This window comes from Ambystoma mexicanum, chromosome 3q (assembly GCF_040938575.1).
Source record: "Ambystoma mexicanum isolate Mex_15411 chromosome 3q, UKY_AmexF1_1, whole genome shotgun sequence".
In the NCBI taxonomy this organism is placed as follows: Eukaryota; Metazoa; Chordata; class Amphibia; order Caudata; family Ambystomatidae; genus Ambystoma; species Ambystoma mexicanum.
This window is the reverse complement of record NC_090926.1, coordinates 727,196,947-727,216,215: the sequence shown is the minus strand read 5'-3', so window position 1 is coordinate 727,216,215 and position 19,269 is coordinate 727,196,947. Positions and strand designations below refer to the sequence as shown.

At 43.5% G+C, this 19,269-nt stretch overlaps 1 protein-coding gene across 1 annotated transcript in view; it reads left to right on the top strand.

The window, feature by feature from the left end:
- MGAT5B (alpha-1,6-mannosylglycoprotein 6-beta-N-acetylglucosaminyltransferase B) overlaps nt 1-19,269 on the top strand; it is a 1,313,368-nt gene that overhangs the window by 331,798 nt on the left and 962,301 nt on the right. The window lies entirely within an intron of this gene.

The window sequence follows — 19,269 nt, the reverse complement described above, 5'->3', positions numbered from 1 at the left end:
GGAGAGGCTGCAGCCATTTAAAATGATATAAAAGCGCGCAGTACTGAATACTCAATGATATGCAGTAAATCCATGGGGGCAAAATTACTCGCCTGCCGCCGTTGTTGAAGGAGTACGGGGTCAACTGCCCTCATGTACTCTGCGCCTATGCTTCCAGTGTACCTCTCCTGCCTGAACTTTAACTTTCCCCACTAATCCATTGCTCAGAACCTTGAGTGACATCTGCCAATGCACATCCATCCTGACCTTAGTCCTCGCTGCTGTCTCAATCTAGGCCTACAACATATTTAATCGCTCACTCTGACATGCTGCACCACCTCCTATCCAAGTACTGGGACCCACGCTTAGTGCTGTTCACTTCAACTCTGAACTGCATCACCCATTGTGATTCCACACTGGACCCACTCATAGATCTGTCAGTGCACTTTAATCCTGACTGAACACCAGTTCTGCTCGCTATTCAAGTACTGTGGACCGCACCCGCTCCCTCACTGTAACTGAATCCTGCCCTGTATCAGCACCCTCCCTCAGCTGTGACAGTAGCGGAACAGCCCACTTGGCCGGCCAGTTAACGTCAATCTTGGTTTGCTCACCTTCTTAATAATAAACTGCTTATAGCAAGCACATGGCTAGACAGGTGAAGACCACATGCCGGGGTAGAGACAGGGCCAGGAATCCGACAAGGCATGCAGTATGGAGTAGCAGTGTGTGGCAATGTATGGAGTATGGAGAATGGAGTAATGGTAAATGGAAATATTGGGAGTATGAAGTAACAGTGCATGAACATGTTTGGAGTATGGATGTTAAATGGAAATATTGGGAGTATGGAGAAACAGTGCATGAACATGTTTGGAGTACAGAGTATGGAGTAATGGTACATGGAAATATCGGGAGTATTGAGTAACAGTGCATGGACATGCTTGGACTATGGAGTATGGAGTAATGGTACATGGAAATATTGTGAGTATGGACTAACAGTACATGGGCATGATTGGACTATGGAGTATGGAGTAATGGTACATGGAAATATTGGGAGTATGGAGTAACAGTGAGCAGGCATGCTTGGAGTACGGAGTATGGAGTAATGGTACATTGAAATATTGGGAGAATGGAGTAACAGTGCATGGACATGCTTGGAGTATGGAGTATGGGGTAATGGTACATGGAAATATTTGGAGTATGGAATAACAGTGCATGGACTTGTTTGGAAATGGAGTAGCAGTGCAGGAAGTTTAGCTTTAGCTAATACCATGTGGAAACATTTAGAGCTGTTCTTGGGATCCTCTTAGTGGGAGACAGCTTGGACGCATTTTCCATCTCTCTCTTCATTCCCCACCACACTTAGACCTGATGGAGATTCTTTCCATTCCGATACAAACAAGTGATTCCTCTTTCTCAGCCTCCACCCTGTGGCACTCCTTGCCTCCCCATGTTCGCTCATCACTAATCATCTTTGCTTCTGTTGAGCCATTAATACCATAGATTCATAGACTGTGCACCAAGGTTATTCAAATACTGGGAGAGGTTGTGACGAATCAACTTCCGGGGCACCAGCGGTCCATGGATGAATATCGTTTTCTAAACCATCAATCAACCCCACACCTCTAGTACACCAGAAGGGATCTGAACAGATAGGAATACAAGTGAATTATAAGATATCCTTGTCCAATTTTTGGTAACGTGGACAAAACGGCAGGCTTATCTCTGCAAGGTTGTGGATCATTGGTTAGTTGCAACACAGCGTGAAAACAATTATTACCCAATGATAAAAGGGACTGTCCAGTCAAGGTTGTATGAAAATATCTACTATATTATTACTTAAATAAACAGTTCTAACACACTACAAAACGCAACCCACCCTTTAATGGCACACAGAGGACAGACAGTTTCACGAAGGAAAAGGATGCACTCTGGATACTGACAGAAGGGTGGTTGGTAAAGTAATACGTCTTACTGTTCAAGATTATTTGGTTTGAGCACCAAGGGGGCGAAGAGTCGTAACTGTTTTTAGGGGCCTTCGGGGAAGGACCAGGGGGGCTGAACCCCAATATACCTGGTGCTGAAGAAGTTCTTGTGCTCAACAGCGACAAGGCGGTTCCAGGGCGCTTTGCAGCCCTTGAGATAGAGTTAGTGGCAGGAAAGCTGTGGGTACCAGGCAGCAGACAGTTCGGCAAGCGATCCTCAACAGACGTCTGCAGGCTGTCTGGCACGGTGGCTCTGGGCCAAGAATCATTGTCTCTGTACTGGTTGGCAGATCTGGAATGCTGATCGCGACGGCTCAGATGTCTCTGGTGACTGCAGTGTGACAACAGTCAGCGGTGCAGCCGGATGCGGTTTGAGGACTCAACTGTCTCAAAAATGTCCTCGTAAAATGCACGCTGGATGATGTGTGTGTGGCACTCCTCCTCTCTTCTTTGCAGGGCTTGTGTCCTTTCAAGGTGGATTGCCCAAAGCTCAGAAGAGTGTTTGCAGGCAATGGCATTGTCCTTAGTTAAGATACTCTCTGGCACTTCCCACCTAGGAAGCTTGCTGGCAAAACCTAGCAGAGCATGCTATGTGCAGGCTGGGTACCAGTTCTGGAGCTGCTGATGGGTCCTCTGAGTCCGGTATCTCCCTCTGTTCCCTGGAAGATGTTTAGGGAAGGGCTCTTGCTTCTGTCTTGGACCTCCTGCCATTCCTTCGCTAGTGGAAGATGTAAGGTAGACTGTACCTTCAGCCAGGTCCAAATGAGTCCTTCTTCTAACTCCTTTCAAAGTTTTCAGATGATCTGCTAAATTAGCCCTCTTTTTAAGCCAAATGGGCCCCAGTGTTTGGGAAAGCTAAGCACACCTTAATGAACCAATCCTGGGTGCCAACCAACAATCTTCTGTTATGCATGAAGCCAGGACCATAGTGCTCTGCAACAGGACAGACAAAGGGGTGACAACATATACCTAAGTCCCACCCATCTGCCTGTCTGTTGTAGATCAACGTGTCTCTCTGCTTAACTGAGCCCTCTGTGACTCTTGATTAAAGCACAGAGTTCCCTTGAAGTCTGTGCTGAGAGCAGGCTTCCTGTCTCCCCAAACCACATACCCCTCCCCTCTAAAAGGGTTCAGCTCTGCAGGAGTTTGCCTATGGTAAATAGTGGACCAAGACATGCATTTCACTGCCTTTCACACAGAGGGGTGGGAACTAGCTTCAAGTTGACACATTGCATACCAAAGGGGTGTTAGCCCCGTCTTTCCTGTTGTCTATTCCGGCAACCAAGCCCCTTAAGGCTTGCTTCAATTATCTCTTCTTAGTATGCACTGCCACAAGCCAGAGGACAAAGAAAAGCAGATCCATGGGGCCTTTGATATTTAAATTAGGTTGCCCATGCTGGAGGAAGGTGTACATTCCCCCTACTTGAGATGCTTTGATGTACACAGGGCTGTCACATTCCAGATGAATATAACAGTGGAAAATGGCACCTCTAGGCTGTGTCTTCCTGGAGGACAGGTGACTATGCGTTTTGTGCGAGAAGCAGATGGACTGTGTGTGTAATGGCCACACACTGTCCTCGGAGGTTGGTCTCCCATCCTTCATATTCATTATTAAAAAATCAAAAATGCCCAGTTGAGCCCACTCTCCCCGTGCTGATGGTCGAATTCCTCACAGGGGGGTGCAGGCAAGAAGGTTTAACTGTGAAAACACCAAAGCACAATAGTTATTTTAATTTCTTTGGGCAAGGTAGGATAATGGGACCTAACCAGTTGGTCCGGGTACCTAAGAATGTCTGACAAAGGCTTCCTAGCCCACAATTGCACTACTGTAGTCTCTTGTAGAGGCTTAATAGTATGCAGCAGACTTCTAGGTTCTATTCTTTGCATCAGAAGCTACAGCTGTGTCCCAGGCATGTAGATACAGTGAGGGATCAGATGGGAACCATGCCATGAAATATCAGGCAGCTCAATCAGTAGTCTGAGCGTAGGTCTCAGATCCCTCTTGGATGAAACGTTGCTTGCAAAGCTGAGCAACAGTGAATGTCAGGGACAAAGTATTTGGACTGTAGAAGGTGCTGGGTTATAGATCTGGTTCCCTTGAAGAATTGGGGCCCTCTTCTGCTTGTTCTAAACCAGAAAAAGGTAGCTTTCACTTGAATGTCTCTTAAAATGGGTGTGATGGGAGTATCTCAGTTCCTGTCAAGCCTTTGGTTCTTTCAGAAGACAGCCTCACGCCTCTCCGAGGGCAGTTCTATAACGGGTTAAGATTCCCTCCTACAAACCTATGTTCACCCTATGATGGGGGCCTGTATACTGTCAACTGCACAACACTTGAGAAGAGATGGAAAATCGCTTCTTAAATAGGTTAATCTTAGCACATTATATTCCTGTGTTTTTAAGCCATTTGTTAGGCGTCCATCAAGACCATTTTCAGTTTGGGCTATAAGCTGAAACTATTGCATTAGAGTATATTTAAGGAGAAATGGCAACTGAGGAGGAACGCACATTTTATAGGTGTTGTTTGGTTATTTGCCCATCCATTCACTGCCCATAGCCATATAAATCCCTATGGCCATTCCCACCCAGTTCCTGCCCCTCCCCAATCATGAAAATTCCTCATGGGATCTCTTTGAGCTCGCTTTATTCAAACATTACCATCAACTTATTAATTCAAAGTGCCTGCCAGTGATTTTTTTCAAAGCAGTCTTCTGAAGTTAATGACTTAATTGGAGCTTTAAACCCGCTACTGGTGTAATGAAAATGGCTTCAGCATGTCTGCCTTCCGCCACTCTATCTAAAAGCACTCTGCACATCTTTCACTGAAGGCCTTTTAAAGACAAGCATTTGTAAAGTGTTATGTAGTCACTTAGTTGATATGTAGAATATTACTATAGAACCACTACACGTAATGGGAATACGTGTGGTGGTTCCAGAATGGTTTTGATCGACGAGGCTTGCTGAGGGCATACGCTTCAGGGGCTCGTATCTATTAAACTACTTAAAACATACTTGCTTGCCTCCGCAACTTCATTACAATTGGCGACAAGGAGTTAACTGAGCCCCTGGAGTACTCATCCAGTGTCCCTACTTCAGCAGTGTACGCTTCGTCATCCGAGGATCAAGGGTTGCCTGTGCATTTGAAAGCATTACGGTGATGAATGAAAGTATTCTCACCTTGTGACATTGTGGGAGGCGTGCCAGGTGAGCAAGATGTGCCGGCGAATTTAATAAGAGAAAACATAAGTTTTGAATAAATTACGAGCCCCTGGCTAGACGCGAGCTCCCTATGTCTTTTGAATCTGCAACGAATGGCCATTGTTTACTTAGAATAAAGGACCTTCAAGCGTAAGGGTGCGTGGCGGCCATCTTTTGAACATTCATTTATGTTATAGTATTACCATGCAACTGAGTTACAACGCGTATAGATGCGCGCATATACGACGAAACTGAGAATTTTATTAGTTGCTGGCTCAACAGTTGTTTACATAAGCGCACGCCATGGGAGAATGTTAAAACAAGAACGTGTGCTGTAAATTCGTCTGAAGCCACATTTGAGAACCACCACATTGAATTGGAGTGTCTTTGAAAAATAAATTAAAAAAAAAACGCACTGTATATCACTCATACTACACTGGTGAACAGATGGTCTTTACTGTTTAGAGTGCGTTATGCCCATACAGCGTGTTTGACATTGACTTTATATCCAAGTTAACAGGATTCAAGCGAACAGTGGTCAGCAAAATCCCATGTATTCAGGACATTAGAGCATAGTCAAACCATCCTAAAAGACTTTTTCACAGTAAAACATTTTTGTCCATGACCTTGGAGATCAGCGAACAGGGCAATAATACTGAATAGCATCCTACACCATGCAGCATGTCACAGCGCCAATGCAATTTCTTCCGAGTCCTGGAAACCCTGCATTTCCATGGGAACAATGGATTGATGGCTTTCAGGTATACCTGAGAGCCATTGGTGGAAGTAAGTACAATGATGACCTCAAGGAGGCAACACTGTTAAACGGCGTAGGGGCAGAAGCTTTGAGGATTTTTAGATCACTTCCTGATTTGGATGATGCAGAGGGTGGCTCTGGTGATAGAAATCGCAAGTTCGAAAGTGCACTAGGGATGCTTGCAAAGCACTTTGGAAACAAAACTAATATTATGTTAGAAAGATATAAATCCACACATACAACAAAGACTATGGCAAACTAATAACCCATCTTTGGAACAAGCAATAGAAATAGCGAGGAGCATGGAACTTAGTGATCGCTACATGAAAGAGAGGTTTATTAGAACCGAAGACAAGGAAGTTAAGATGATTCGGGACAAACCTAGGGAAAATTTGGAAGAATCCTTGGTGGTAATGGTGAGGAAAATGACCACTAACAATTCAAGAGCTAATGCTAGGAGAGGGAGAGATGCAGGATATATGAACCAATACCAAAACCGTTGTCAGAAATGTGGCCGGTACAAACACAATGACAATGACAAAGAATGCCCCGCAGCACCTGTTGAGTGCTACAAATGTGGTCATGTAGGACATTTTGCTAAAGTGTGCAGAAATGTTCATGGCAGGATGGGGAGAATCAACAAATACTCGTCCAAAAGAATGATGAGAGGCAATGTAAGAGTTATTGAAGAGAATCAAGGTCATGACAGCATGCTGGCTGTTATTCATAGTTATGCACAAGCACAGATACTCACTGTTTCTTCAACACAGCAAGGTAAAGGACCATGGGTGGACATGCAAATAAATGGCATATCTCTGCCAATCATGGTGGACACTGGATCTCCGTACACCATGGTGGATGTCAAAACTTTTATTTGTCAGGTGTATCGACCCACGTTCAAGTTATTATGCTGCAACATTTGGTGCTGTGGGCTTAGAAAATCCAAGATGGCCAAAAAGCCCACATTTGCGTCAGAATCCAGTAAAACCGCGCAGTTTTTGTGCACAGTAAAATGGTCGCCTGACCTGCCACCCACCAGTGCGAGCGTGATGGGCCAGAAACGCCATGAGTGAAACGTGGTGCCAAAGGAAAAACAGCAGTGCCTGTTAGCTCAAAAAAACGCTTTGAAATCCCCTTTGTTTCTCAAAATGCCTATTTCAAAAATTGCAAGATATTCAAAAATCTTACTGAACACCAGCAGACGTCTGGTAGAATGAAGTCTTGTGTGCATACCAAATCTGGAAAGATGAAGAGCCTAAAATAATGTTCATAACAATACTGGCTGGGCTGTGGATGTCAGCAGCTTAAGTGAAATGGGATTTAAAGCCACTAAAATCGAAATGTTTAAAATAAATGAGTGACCTACATTTGAGTCTCACATAGGTTGCAACTGCTTAAATGTCATGGTTTTGAACTTAGAATCAGCGTTCTAGCTGGATGTGTCAAAATTGTACGTTTGATTTGAATGAAGAAAAGTGGGAACAAAAGTGACCTTTGGCTGAAGCCTAGCTTAAAGGGAATGAATTCTGCCCAGCAACTACTCCCGACAGGATTTGAAACTTGCCCAGCAACTGTATTCACAGGACTGGCCTGCCTTCTGCTGCACCACCAAAAGGAGATTAAACCTCTCTCATTGAAAACAGAATAATGAACTCCCTTTGCTCCAAGCCATTGCTAAATCAGGAGGTCGTAAATGGCTTCCTCTTGGAAGGAAATGCGAGGGGCACTGCCTCTGTGAGCCAGCTGAGCTTGAAGGAAGTGGACAAACCAAAAATTCCCCCATGTGCTTTGGGAAACCACACCCCTCTGGGCCAGAGCATAATTTTAGAAAGATGGATAATTCATAGTACATAATTGTCAAAATTATATCAATAATATCATGATTCCTGTGATTTTTCTGTGCACATTTTAAGAGGTGTTAGGGCTCGGTGGTATGTTCTGGGGGGTAGTAGCGGAAAATAGGGTATATTGCAAATGTCAGTATGTTAAAAATCTGACACTTCTTCATCTGATGCCCATATTCCTTGCGCACATTTGTGTAAATTCTGGAAACGTTTAGAGGTGTTGTTCTGGATGAAACGGGCAGAAATCTGTCAGAAGTGAACACAACATATTACAAAGTCAGGGATCGGATGGTTTGGCGCTACAGAAAATATGTTAACTGGACATATAATATTAGAAAAATTATACATAGATAAATATGCATTGGAATCAAAAATAGATTTGTGTGCAAAGAGACAATGGGAGTGTACTTTCTGTATGCCATAAAAATGATGCCTGATGACACAGGATGACTCACAATTCAGTTCCCCAGTCAGGTGACAGAGAATCCTATAGCCTATCAGGATCCTCAGAGGGTTGGGCATAGAAAGTCAGCCTTCCCACCCACTTTCAAAAGTCATAAAAAGAGTCACTGAGACCCAGGTAGAGACATTCACTTTCCACTTCAAACTGATTTCTTGTGAAGTGCTTTGCCAGAAGACTCCAGAACCAGAACTTAGAATCCAGACTTCAGAACTTGCAGCAGAGAGGCCTAGTCCAAAAGCTGAATCCTTCTCAGCAGGCCTCAGAATCCAGCCACCTAACCAAACTATTCAACAGCCGGGCTGTGCTGTTCGCTTCTGGCTAGAACTTTTGCCGGAACCAGAGACCCAGACCAGACCGCGGTGCCAGTACCAGACCCAGAAAGCAGAGCTGTATCCCAACCACAGACCAGACCCAGACCCGACCGCTGTGCAGTGCCAGAACTTTTGCCAGAACCAGAGATCCAGACCAGCAGAGCACAGAGAACCGCAGCTAAACCTGTTGTCCAGATCTGTGACGAGGCCCATTCCTTCCAAAATTAGGAGTGAGTATCCAGCCAGAGCTGTGCAAACCGATCTCTTAGTTTAAAATAATCTAATTCAAACCATTTCCACCTATTTAGAACTGCATAGAAATCGTGTGTCCATTCTGTAATTTCGAACCTGTGAAAGTTTCATTTGTCATTTGAATCTTACTTTATTTCTGCGAATCGACCTCCACTAAATTGTCCGTATCTTTTGAACCGCACGTCCTAGGAGCGAGATGTAATGTTCTACTCCTTATAGTTTTTCCGTAATTGTGCTCGACGCACTCGGGAAAAGTGCAGCGAATTGCAATTTGACTCAATTTTCTCCGCCTGTCAAAAATAGCTTTCCTTTTGCTTGCAACTGCTGAACTCCGTTTTCAACCTGATAATCACTCATGAATCATTGCTAGTGTTGACCTGAGCTAATTCAAAGTAGCTGTCACCCACCCCGAATCTCCTATAGGGAATTAAAATCATTTTAGCATATTTTCACTTGATTGCAAATCACATTAAAAGTATTTCTGCATGTTTTAAAAGCATACCAGATGCTCTAAGCTTGGTAGGGGGGAACTAGAATTTGTATTGCATTTGATTATATTCCTGAAAATTGTGTGCTCTTCTTCCCTCTCTTTATATTGCATAGGGGAGGAGTGAATCGCCAAAAGGGGAAAAGTCATTATATTATCTCTTGTTGAAACCATATCAGTTTATCCCTGTGCTGCATTCTTTTCCATCATTGCATTTCCTTGAAACCATAAAGGATTCTCAGCTACCTTATCCTTTCCATACCAACTCCGAAGTAATTTAAAAAGTGTGCTAGTGTAATATTATCCATTGTTGATCACTGTCATATTCATAAGTGTGCTATCAAATATTAATTTATTTATAAAAGTGTGATATATATATATATATATATTGTTTAATTTTTCAAATAAATCTTTTAATTTGCAAAACAAACCTACTTCTTGGCTCAGTGAGGTCAGGGGATTCAAAGAGTGGGGCGTTATACAAGGGTTTATCATCCAGATCTATGAACTTGTCATAAAAATATATAAATAAGGGCTTCCCTTGGGCATACCAGACTAGGCATTGACTTAGTTGGAGTGCTGAATTGAAGTCACTTAACATATTGAAGTACTGTATGGTAAAATGCAAGATATACAATGTACTGGTCTGAGAGTGACGGGGTACGGGAAGACCCCTATAGACATTATTGGATGCACATGGATCAAGTTGAAGTTCAAGGATAGGGAAACATACTGCAGACTCTACATAGCGAAGAATGGCTCATCTTTAGTGGGCTGGGAGGAACAAGCCGTGCTAAAAGTCAGAATTCACTGCTGAGAGGAAATTCCCATCCTTAGTGTACTCAAGGACAACGGTAACATGAAAGCTGCTTTGGCAAAAGAGTTTCCCAGAGTGTTCAATGAAAAGATTGGACTATTAGAAGGATTTCAACATCGGATAGTCCTCAAGAGAGGAGCTGTGCCTATAGCACACAGTGTTCGGGGTGTTCCAATTGGCACAAAGGAAGCATTGAGAAATGAATTGACACGCTTGTGTGAGCAAAACATAATAGAGCCAATAGAAAGCTCAGAATGGCCCACCCCAATAGTTTTGGTGAAAAAACCTGATGGTACCATAAGGATGTGCTTGGACTTGAGAGACCTTAACAAAAACATTTGGATTGATAGGCATCCTCTCCCTAATATCAGTAAATTATTGACAACAATGAAACCAGCTAAGTTCTTTAGTACTCTAGATCTATCTTTAGCTTATCATCAGATTGCTCAAGAAGTCTTACATCATTTGTCACTCCTTTAGGAGCATTTATGTTTAAAAGAATGCCTTTTGGCCTTGCTTCAGCTGCCGCTGTGTTCAGAGACTGATGTCACCTCTGTTTGGAGGGCTAGATGGAGTACACTGTTTCCAAGACGACATTCTTATTTCTGCCAACATCGAAGAGGAGCATGATGCAAATCTAATGGGGGTTTTGCAAGTGATTCAGAAGAGTGGTATGACCTTAAAACTAGAAAAATGCTAAATCAAATGTGACAAAGTGTCATACCTGGGACATTCTATTGATTCCAAGGGTATTAGCCCTAATGAAGAATTAATAAACTCCATATTGGCCATTGCTGAACCAGAAAATAAAGATCAGCTAAGAAGATTTGTGGGTATGATGGAATACTACTCTAAATTTGAGGATGATTACTCTGATAAAACCAAGAACATGAGAAGTCTTATGAAAAAATCAACAAAATACACATGGTCATATGAATGCAAAGAAGAATTTAAACAAATAAAAATTGCCATCAACTAAGCGCCAACTTTGGGAATGTTTGACTGTAAAGCCAAAACAATAATATCAGTGGATGCTAGCAAAGTTGGATTAGGAGGGGTGCTGGAACAACTTCAAGAGAAAAGTATGGTAACCATAGCATTTGCATCAAGATTGCTGAGAGGGGCAGAATTAAACTACTCCACCATAGAAAGAGAATCCCTAGGAGTGAAATGGATTCTAGAACACTTTAGAAATCTAATCTGGGGTTTACCCATTCTTCTCAGAACTGACCAGAAACCACTGGGGCATGTCTTGCAGTCAAAAGCACCTCACTTAATATTGCCGAGGATAAGGAGGTGGATTCTGGATATAATGCAGTATAATATTCACATATGTCATACGCCTGGTACACAAAACCAGGTAGCCGATTGTTTTTCCAGATTGCCAGCCAACTATGAGAGTGTGATAGAACCTATGGAGGAGGATATCATTGCCACTGTAAACCCAGGCATCACCAAGGAAGAGTGGAAAAATATGACTGACACTGATCCAGAACAAGTAGAGATTAGGAAAGCCATAGCCAATGACTGGGAAGAGTATGAGCAAAGTCTGGGAGATTTTGCACAAATTAAGGAAGAATTGTCAATTGACTCAGAACACATCTACAGGGGTGATCATATAACTCCTCCTGTACAAGTGAGGAACAGATTACTTACTTTGGCCCACGAAGGACACCTGGGAAGGAGTTTAACAAAAAAGAGGGTAAGAAGTAGCTATTGGTGGCCGAGCATATGGAGAGAAGCAGAAGAAATGGTTAAGAATTGCACTGCATGTGCCACGAGTGATAAATCAAAGTATTTCAGGAAAACACCACCACAACCAGTGGAGGTTCCCAAGAGTGTATGGGCCAAGTTAGCAATAGATGCCATGGGACCATATGAAAATCTCGATTCTGTTAAAATATACATCATAGTATTGGTAGATTATACCTCCAAGTGGGTAGAGTGGGGAGTAACAGAGGGGAGCATAACCACTTAACTGATGTTTTTAACAGGGAGGGTGATCCCAAAGAGTTAGTGTCTGATAATGGTTCCCAGTTCACATCATTGGAATTTCAAAGTTTCATGAAGGATAGAGCCATTGAACACATAACAACTTCGCTGTATCATCCTATTGCCAACGGACTCGTAGAAAGAATGAATGAATTTGTAAAAAGTGTAATCCAGTTGGCAATTGCTAATTCCTTTCCTTGGAGAGAAACGCTTAAAGAAGCTCTATGTGCAATGTTTGTCCTTTTGAAGACAAGCATTGGTAAAGTCAACAGTTCCGTCTTGTATAAGTATTAAGCATTTGCCAGGCATTTCTATTAGATGCCCAGGTACTCACACCATTTTGCAGCTGCTACCTTCAATGGGCAGTTAGCTTCACAATGGCAGTGCCTGGCAAGTGCCTTTGTCATGCCTACACAAAAGCCCAAACTGTTGATATTTCCAATGCTTGTTCAATAAAATGCCTTCTCTCTTTCACTTTAATACCCATGGCCTATGTCTGCAGGAAGTGATGTGCGGTAGAAGGAAGTGAATGACAGACACATCCAAAATGGGAGGACCTTTCTTTTCTGTGTCACTTTCTACCTAGCTACTCCCAATTCCCCCCCCATTCCTGTCGCTGACAGCTTAAAGTGAGCCCTTGCAATGACCTTCCTTTTGTGTTTTCTGTTTATCCCCTGCTTTCAGCTCCCTTTCAAGTGCACATGAGTTCACTCCCTCCACACAGGGGTGGGGTGGAGTGTTAGATTCTAATCTGAGGCGATGAAGATTTCCCTGGGTGTAACTTGGTCATCGACCGACGTTCTGAATACAAGGACACCTTTTCAGTAAATACTCATTATCTGATCAGCCAAGTAGTGGGAGACAAAATAGACAAACATATTTCAAAGCAGATTTGAGGTTTTGGCTTAGCCTCAATTCTTTGCACGCCAGCATGGCAATATAGATACAAGACGATGTGAATTAGAAGAAAACAGCTTTAGGTTTTTCATAGGCACATTTAAAAAAAAAAAAGGTAAGTGAAACATTGGTCATGAAATAGTTGTCTGTTCACGACTCCTTGGGAGGTGAGCTACTTTAAGTATACCTGGCAGCCAGATACTGCTAGCAGGTACACGGACAAAAAATATGATGACATTTTTAGGAGCAATGTCTGCATTATTTACAGTACAGTTCGATTGCTGCTAAAGCCAATTTTGTTTTGGCAGACCAGATGGTTTAAAAACCACACCATACACCCCTTTCTTTAAAATATGACATTATTAGAGTAAGAGATATGTATGACATACAACTTCTCCCCTAGTGTCAAACTCTCTCTTGAAGGGAAAACGAATCCGCAAAGCTGCTGTGCAGTTTCTGCATGTCCACATTCAAAGCAAAATGATCCTTGAAATCATGGGTGGACTGGCCCATAGGGAACTCTGGAGATTTCCCGGTGGGCCTCTGCACCCTCGGCCTCTTTTGTGTGGCATTTCCAAATTTTCTCATAGGAAAAGCATTGAGCTTGCTGAAAATGTGTCATATGGGGCCACTTTGAACATTATTTCCAGGGCCTCTTTTGGTCCCCATTCATTATTTCCAGGGCCTCTTTTGGTCCCCAGTCATTATTTCCAGGGCCTCTGTAGAACTCCTTGTTCCCCACAGATGACCATGACCTCAGGTGAAGTTCCAGTAACTTCTTTATTTAGTTCCAGTACATTATGATGGTCATATAATGTCAGGTACATCTGGGTTCAGGGCAACATACACCTGCATCCTCCCAGGTAGGCTTACATCTCCCAACTGACCACATAGAACCCCAGTCACACATAAACATTCTAACCCTTAACACTCCATTGTCAATCAATACACTGACCAAAGGTTCCATTAGGATGCAGGATAATACCAAATCCCTACATATCTCCCTTCCTTAGGGACATAAAAATACAAGTAGATAACTTAACCATAATGGCTAATAACAACACGCACACAAACAACCCCACGTTCAATGCACTTTCCTCATCACTCCTAACTGAGAACATTCTGCTAGTCTCATTACATATTCCAAAATAGTCCACACAGCCGTGGGACACAATTACAATCAATGCCCCTTCCTCTTTCTACCAAGTGAGGAAAAGGCACCCAACTGCTCAAACATCCTTACTAAAACTTTTACAAATAGAGGCACCCATACCTCTCTTCCTAAACTTGACTTCATCGTCCCACAAAAGAACACACACACATCTCCCTCACACCCAACAATGCAAACCGGTATGTACCTAAATACACACCACCTCCAACTAGACTGAGTATCCCAGATACCCGGGTAAATACTTCACTTCTTGTGACACCAATACCCCTAAATTGCCCATGTTGAAAGTATTCCTAAATACAATACAGCTCCTATTAGGGAAAACCACACTTCATTCACACCAGCATCATACCAACATCAATGACTCTACTATAGTCTTTCTGTATCATCATGAAACTCTGAATGGTTTCTAAACCAAACAACCAAACAAAAAACTTTGTTTGACACTTAGCACTCTAAACTTTAGCATTAAATAGGGTCTTTATACATCTGCATTACAAAAGTCCCACCTGTGGAAATAAAACATTAGTGCACATAACTATACTTCAGATTGCACATACCAAACTCTAGCAATGTTGTCAATGCAACCTATATTTCATTAAATGTCCATCTGTGGAAGGAAAAGCGTGTTAGTTAAACATGACCGTACCACAATTTTTTTGCCTTTGCATCATAACATTACCAAGTATTTGTTGACAGAGGTAACAGAGGCCACGACTTTTACACACCATCCGTGCACACCTATCAAACATGCTTACTACCACTTGCAAGATACCTCTCATACCAATGTACCTACAACATAAATACCAAATAGCATTTCAGAAAACACTATTACTACGCATATCTCAATCTCTTTCTACTAATATGCAATTTTAACCTACTTAATAAAACCTCACATTTGGATCACTTAATCCCTTGGTTGACTAATTACAAACACCCTTGAGACCTAAATCCAATCTAAAAACTATAAACTTTGTTCTCTGCTCTTAAGCTTCAACAACTTCCATGAAGTACCCCTATTACAGGACAACCTATCCCACAAGAAACTACACCTGACAACATACAGGTTCACGCTCTCATGCACTCACGCTGTCCAAATGCCATTCAGGCCTCACATGACAACAGATTCTGAATCAATAACTAATTATAACTACTTAACCAATTCAATGAAGGCAAGACCAAATTGCTTCCTTTACTTATGCTCGTGAAAGCATCATCTCTTAACTTAAAAGTACCTCTGTTATTCATTCCAGCAATTAAGATCATTCACAACTTAAGCTTTTTGAAAAAAAATTCCAACGGGCGGAAATGCAGCCGCCCGCAACAGAAATGGATTTACCAATCCATCTGCCACACTTCCTTTTGTAAATATCACCTCCCGAAGCATTCCTTTCCTGGTATGTTCATAATGCTGCTTTTCATTGCTGCCAGCCGCCTGCTATAAAAATTGTACTCCCTTTGCCTCCTACCGCATCTCTCAGTTCTTAAGTAGGCTCAAAGCCCCTCAGGAACTACTGACAACATGCCCTCAAAGATCCTCATCACCTCATATAAGTGATAGCTCCTACATGCACCTCCTTAGCGCTGCTGCAAATGGGCCCTTGCCCCTCCAGGCACTACACATGTTGTCTTGGGCAATATTCTTTCATCTCTGCACATGGGCTCTAAGCCCCTAAGGTGCAGCCATGGGCTACAAGTCTCTTAGGTGCAGGTATGGGCTCCAAGCCCCCTCAAACGCTGGAATGGCCCCCCAGGACCCTCCTCTGCTCCAGGCGCTTTTCACCTTCGCCACCAATCTTCTTTTTGACATATAGGCGCAGCTTAGGTTCCCAACCTCTTCTATTGCTGCTGCCCCAACTCCAGGCCTCAAGCTGTACAACATCACTCCTCATTGTTTCTTTTCCCGGCGCAGCTTAGGTTCCAAGCCTCTCCTGTTGCTACTGCCTTGGGCTTATAGTCCTCAGTTGCACAGCATGCCTCCTCATTGCTTAATTTCCAGGCGCAGCTTAGGCTCCAAGCCTCTCCTGTTGCTACTGCCTTGGCTATTTCCCTAAGCTGCCCAGCATGGCTTCCTCATAATTTCCAGGCGTAACTAGACCCCAGGCCTCTTCAAATTGCTACTGCCATGGGCACCAAGCCCTCCATGCTGCAGCTAGTGGTCCCAGTCCCCTTAAGCAATCAGTCTCTGGGCCCTCAGCCCCTCCTCAGTCTCTTGCTTTCCTCTTTCCCTGACCTGTCCTTCTAGTGACAGGCCAGCTGGCCCCTGGCTCTGGCGCAGCCCCTTACTTTCTGCCCCTGAGCTCCATGCGCTGGGCCCTTCTGCGCCTACAGTTTTAAGCGCTCACCCTACCTGGGAGGTCTTCTTCTTGGGTTGGGGGGAGGTGTATGTGCCATCTTCAATGCTGTCCCCCCAGCACAGCCAGCATCCTCGTCGCCAATGTAGAACTCCTTGTTCCCCACAGATGACCATGACCTCAGGTGAAGTTCCAGTAACTTCTTTATTTAGTTCCAGTACATTATGATGGTCATATAATGTCAGGTACATCTGGGTTCAGGGCAACATACACCTGCATCCTCCCAGGTAGGCTTACATCTCCCAACTGACCACATAGAACCCCAGTCACACATAAACATTCTAACCCTTAACACTCCATTGTCAATCAATACACTGACCAAAGGTTCCATTAGGATGCAGGATAATACCAAATCCCTACAGCCTCTTTTAGTTCCCAGTCCAGCCCTGCGAAATGCGGACACTTCGCATGTCATCCTCTGGTGCGTCTGTGAAGGGTGCATAGCAGAACTCTGTGTGCATCTATGATGCCAATGCTCTTGATAATGTCACCCATTCAGGGGCTTCGACACCAGCTCTGGGGGAACCCCTGACATTGCCTTTTTTAGCATCAGTGCATTTGTGGAACCTGTGTTTGCTTAGCAGAAAAAAGAAAAAAAAAACACTTTCAACTTGCATAGCAAAGATAAAAAATGAAAACCTTGGAACAGTACAACTCCACGTGGCATTCTGAAACGGGATGGATATGTTGCTATGGGAGCACACGGGTGCTAAGCACCCAGCCACTCGGTGTGTCCAGTGCCTTTCTTACCTTTCTTACATGGGGCATCAGATCATTTAGAAATGGAAATAGGGAAAGGACGAGCAGGGGTGTTTAATGGTATAATGGCATGACAATTGCTAGAGTTGGAGTAACAGGGAAATGCATGCATGTAGTAACAAAGAACGCCCCTGTTTAGTGATAGCGTAGCACGGCATGGCAAAAATGAATATTGTGCAACACGGTATGCAGATGTTTTGAGATTGAGAAACATTCCTGGGGTGTGTTCATAGGAGTGTCAGGGACTGGGATGTTTACTGATGTATCTTAGATATTAGAGTGCACATTGACATTCGGGTGTGTCCATTGTGAACAATTGATCTGCAGAGTGCCTTAACAGCTATTACGAAACGCGATTGTTCTGGCAGAGCATTCCACCTCATTGCTCTGTGCCTCCCATGGCCAATACCCCATGAGGACAATGATTACTTATTTTCTTCCTAACCCGAATTTAATCTGTGTTTGTGACTTTGACATTACACCCTAGCGGAGAGTGCTGCGAGAGGTGTGATTGCCCTTTACCCTCGTTATGGTCCCCCTGCTTGGCCTCATCGCCTTAACTCGGGTGTGGACCATTTAAACCTGCTCCAGCCCACTCCTACTGGTGAAAAGCCTGAGTGGCGCCATATGGAGACAGGGACATTTAGAGCTAGACTGGCGGGGTAAGTAGATGCTTGCTGACAGAATCGCAGGCTATTGGAATGTGTAGAAAGGGAAGTAGTGTTTGGGAGAATTCTCCAGAAGGCTAATTTACCTTACCTACTGAGTCCCTCAGCAGCTTTGCTGGATTTCTAGGATTTATTTTTTTCACCTGCTAAGAGTGTGCGCCTTTTTTCCCACTCTTACATGTGTGTTGCTGTGTGTTGTACATTTTGTGCTCATAGACTATGGAGTCTCACCTACTCCATAGGCCTCATCTTTTTACTGTGTGTCACACAGCACCTTTGATGACAGAGGAGATCCGCAAGGAGTCTTCTCCCCTTGAGCCTGGTGGGACCAACCAGCACACAAAATCCTTGGACCGCCTCTTCAGCCTGGTCGAATTTGCTGTGCTACAGGAAACCGGATAGCCAGTGAAAGAGAGTCCATTTGTGCTTTTAAGGAGCGCACCTTTTATTAAACACTTTGCTCTGCTGCTGGCTTCTTCCCCGGGCAGCGCAGGACACTCCCATCTCCCTCCTTCTTTTCAGTCTGACAGTCGCTTCAGGAACCGCGAGCCTGCAGGAACTGCCAGGAAATACTGCCTGCGCTACAGCATTCTTCTTCATCTAAGGTACTGTTCAAATTCAGGCGTTTTTGTTCCGTCCGACTGTGGTGAAAGTGTTTTATATCTTTCTCCTCTCCGAAGGCTTGTCCTTCTCTACTCTTTTGAATAACGTTTCCTTCAACCAACTTTGTTTTGAACTCTTGGCAAAGACTTAACGGCGAACTACTCTGAAATGTGTGATCCTCTGCAAAGACTCTGAACCATTAACATTGGCCCAAATCCTAGTTGTAGTAAGCCTTTTCTAGATTGCCCTGCCTATCACTTGTTCGTGTTGTTGATTTTTGATAACCTTGTTCTTTCCCTCCCTTTTTAAATTGCTGGAGTGCCATTTTGCTCACACATTTTGAGCTTAACATGTCCAGAATTGATTGGGTGTTGTGTAGTGTATTAACATTGTGATTTTCTGCTGCTTTATATTAGTGAACTGTTTTATAACTGATGGTGTAAATAAATGTATAATCTTTTACTCAGAAACCTTGAATCAGTGTTTGTTTGAACCATAGTAATTGCTGTCCTTTGTGTAACTTCTGATACTGCTCACTTTACTCTTGAGATAAGTCTGGCTGCTCAGCCATCACTACCACTTTACTGTGTAGTACAGGCTTGTACCAAAGGTGAATTTGTACTTGCACTTGTAGTCTTAATTGTGTGTGGTGTTCCCAAAGGCTACTGCATATGATTCTGCCTAACATGCATTCAGAACATGCATTAGGAGTTGAGAGCAACATGAAGGGAAGAG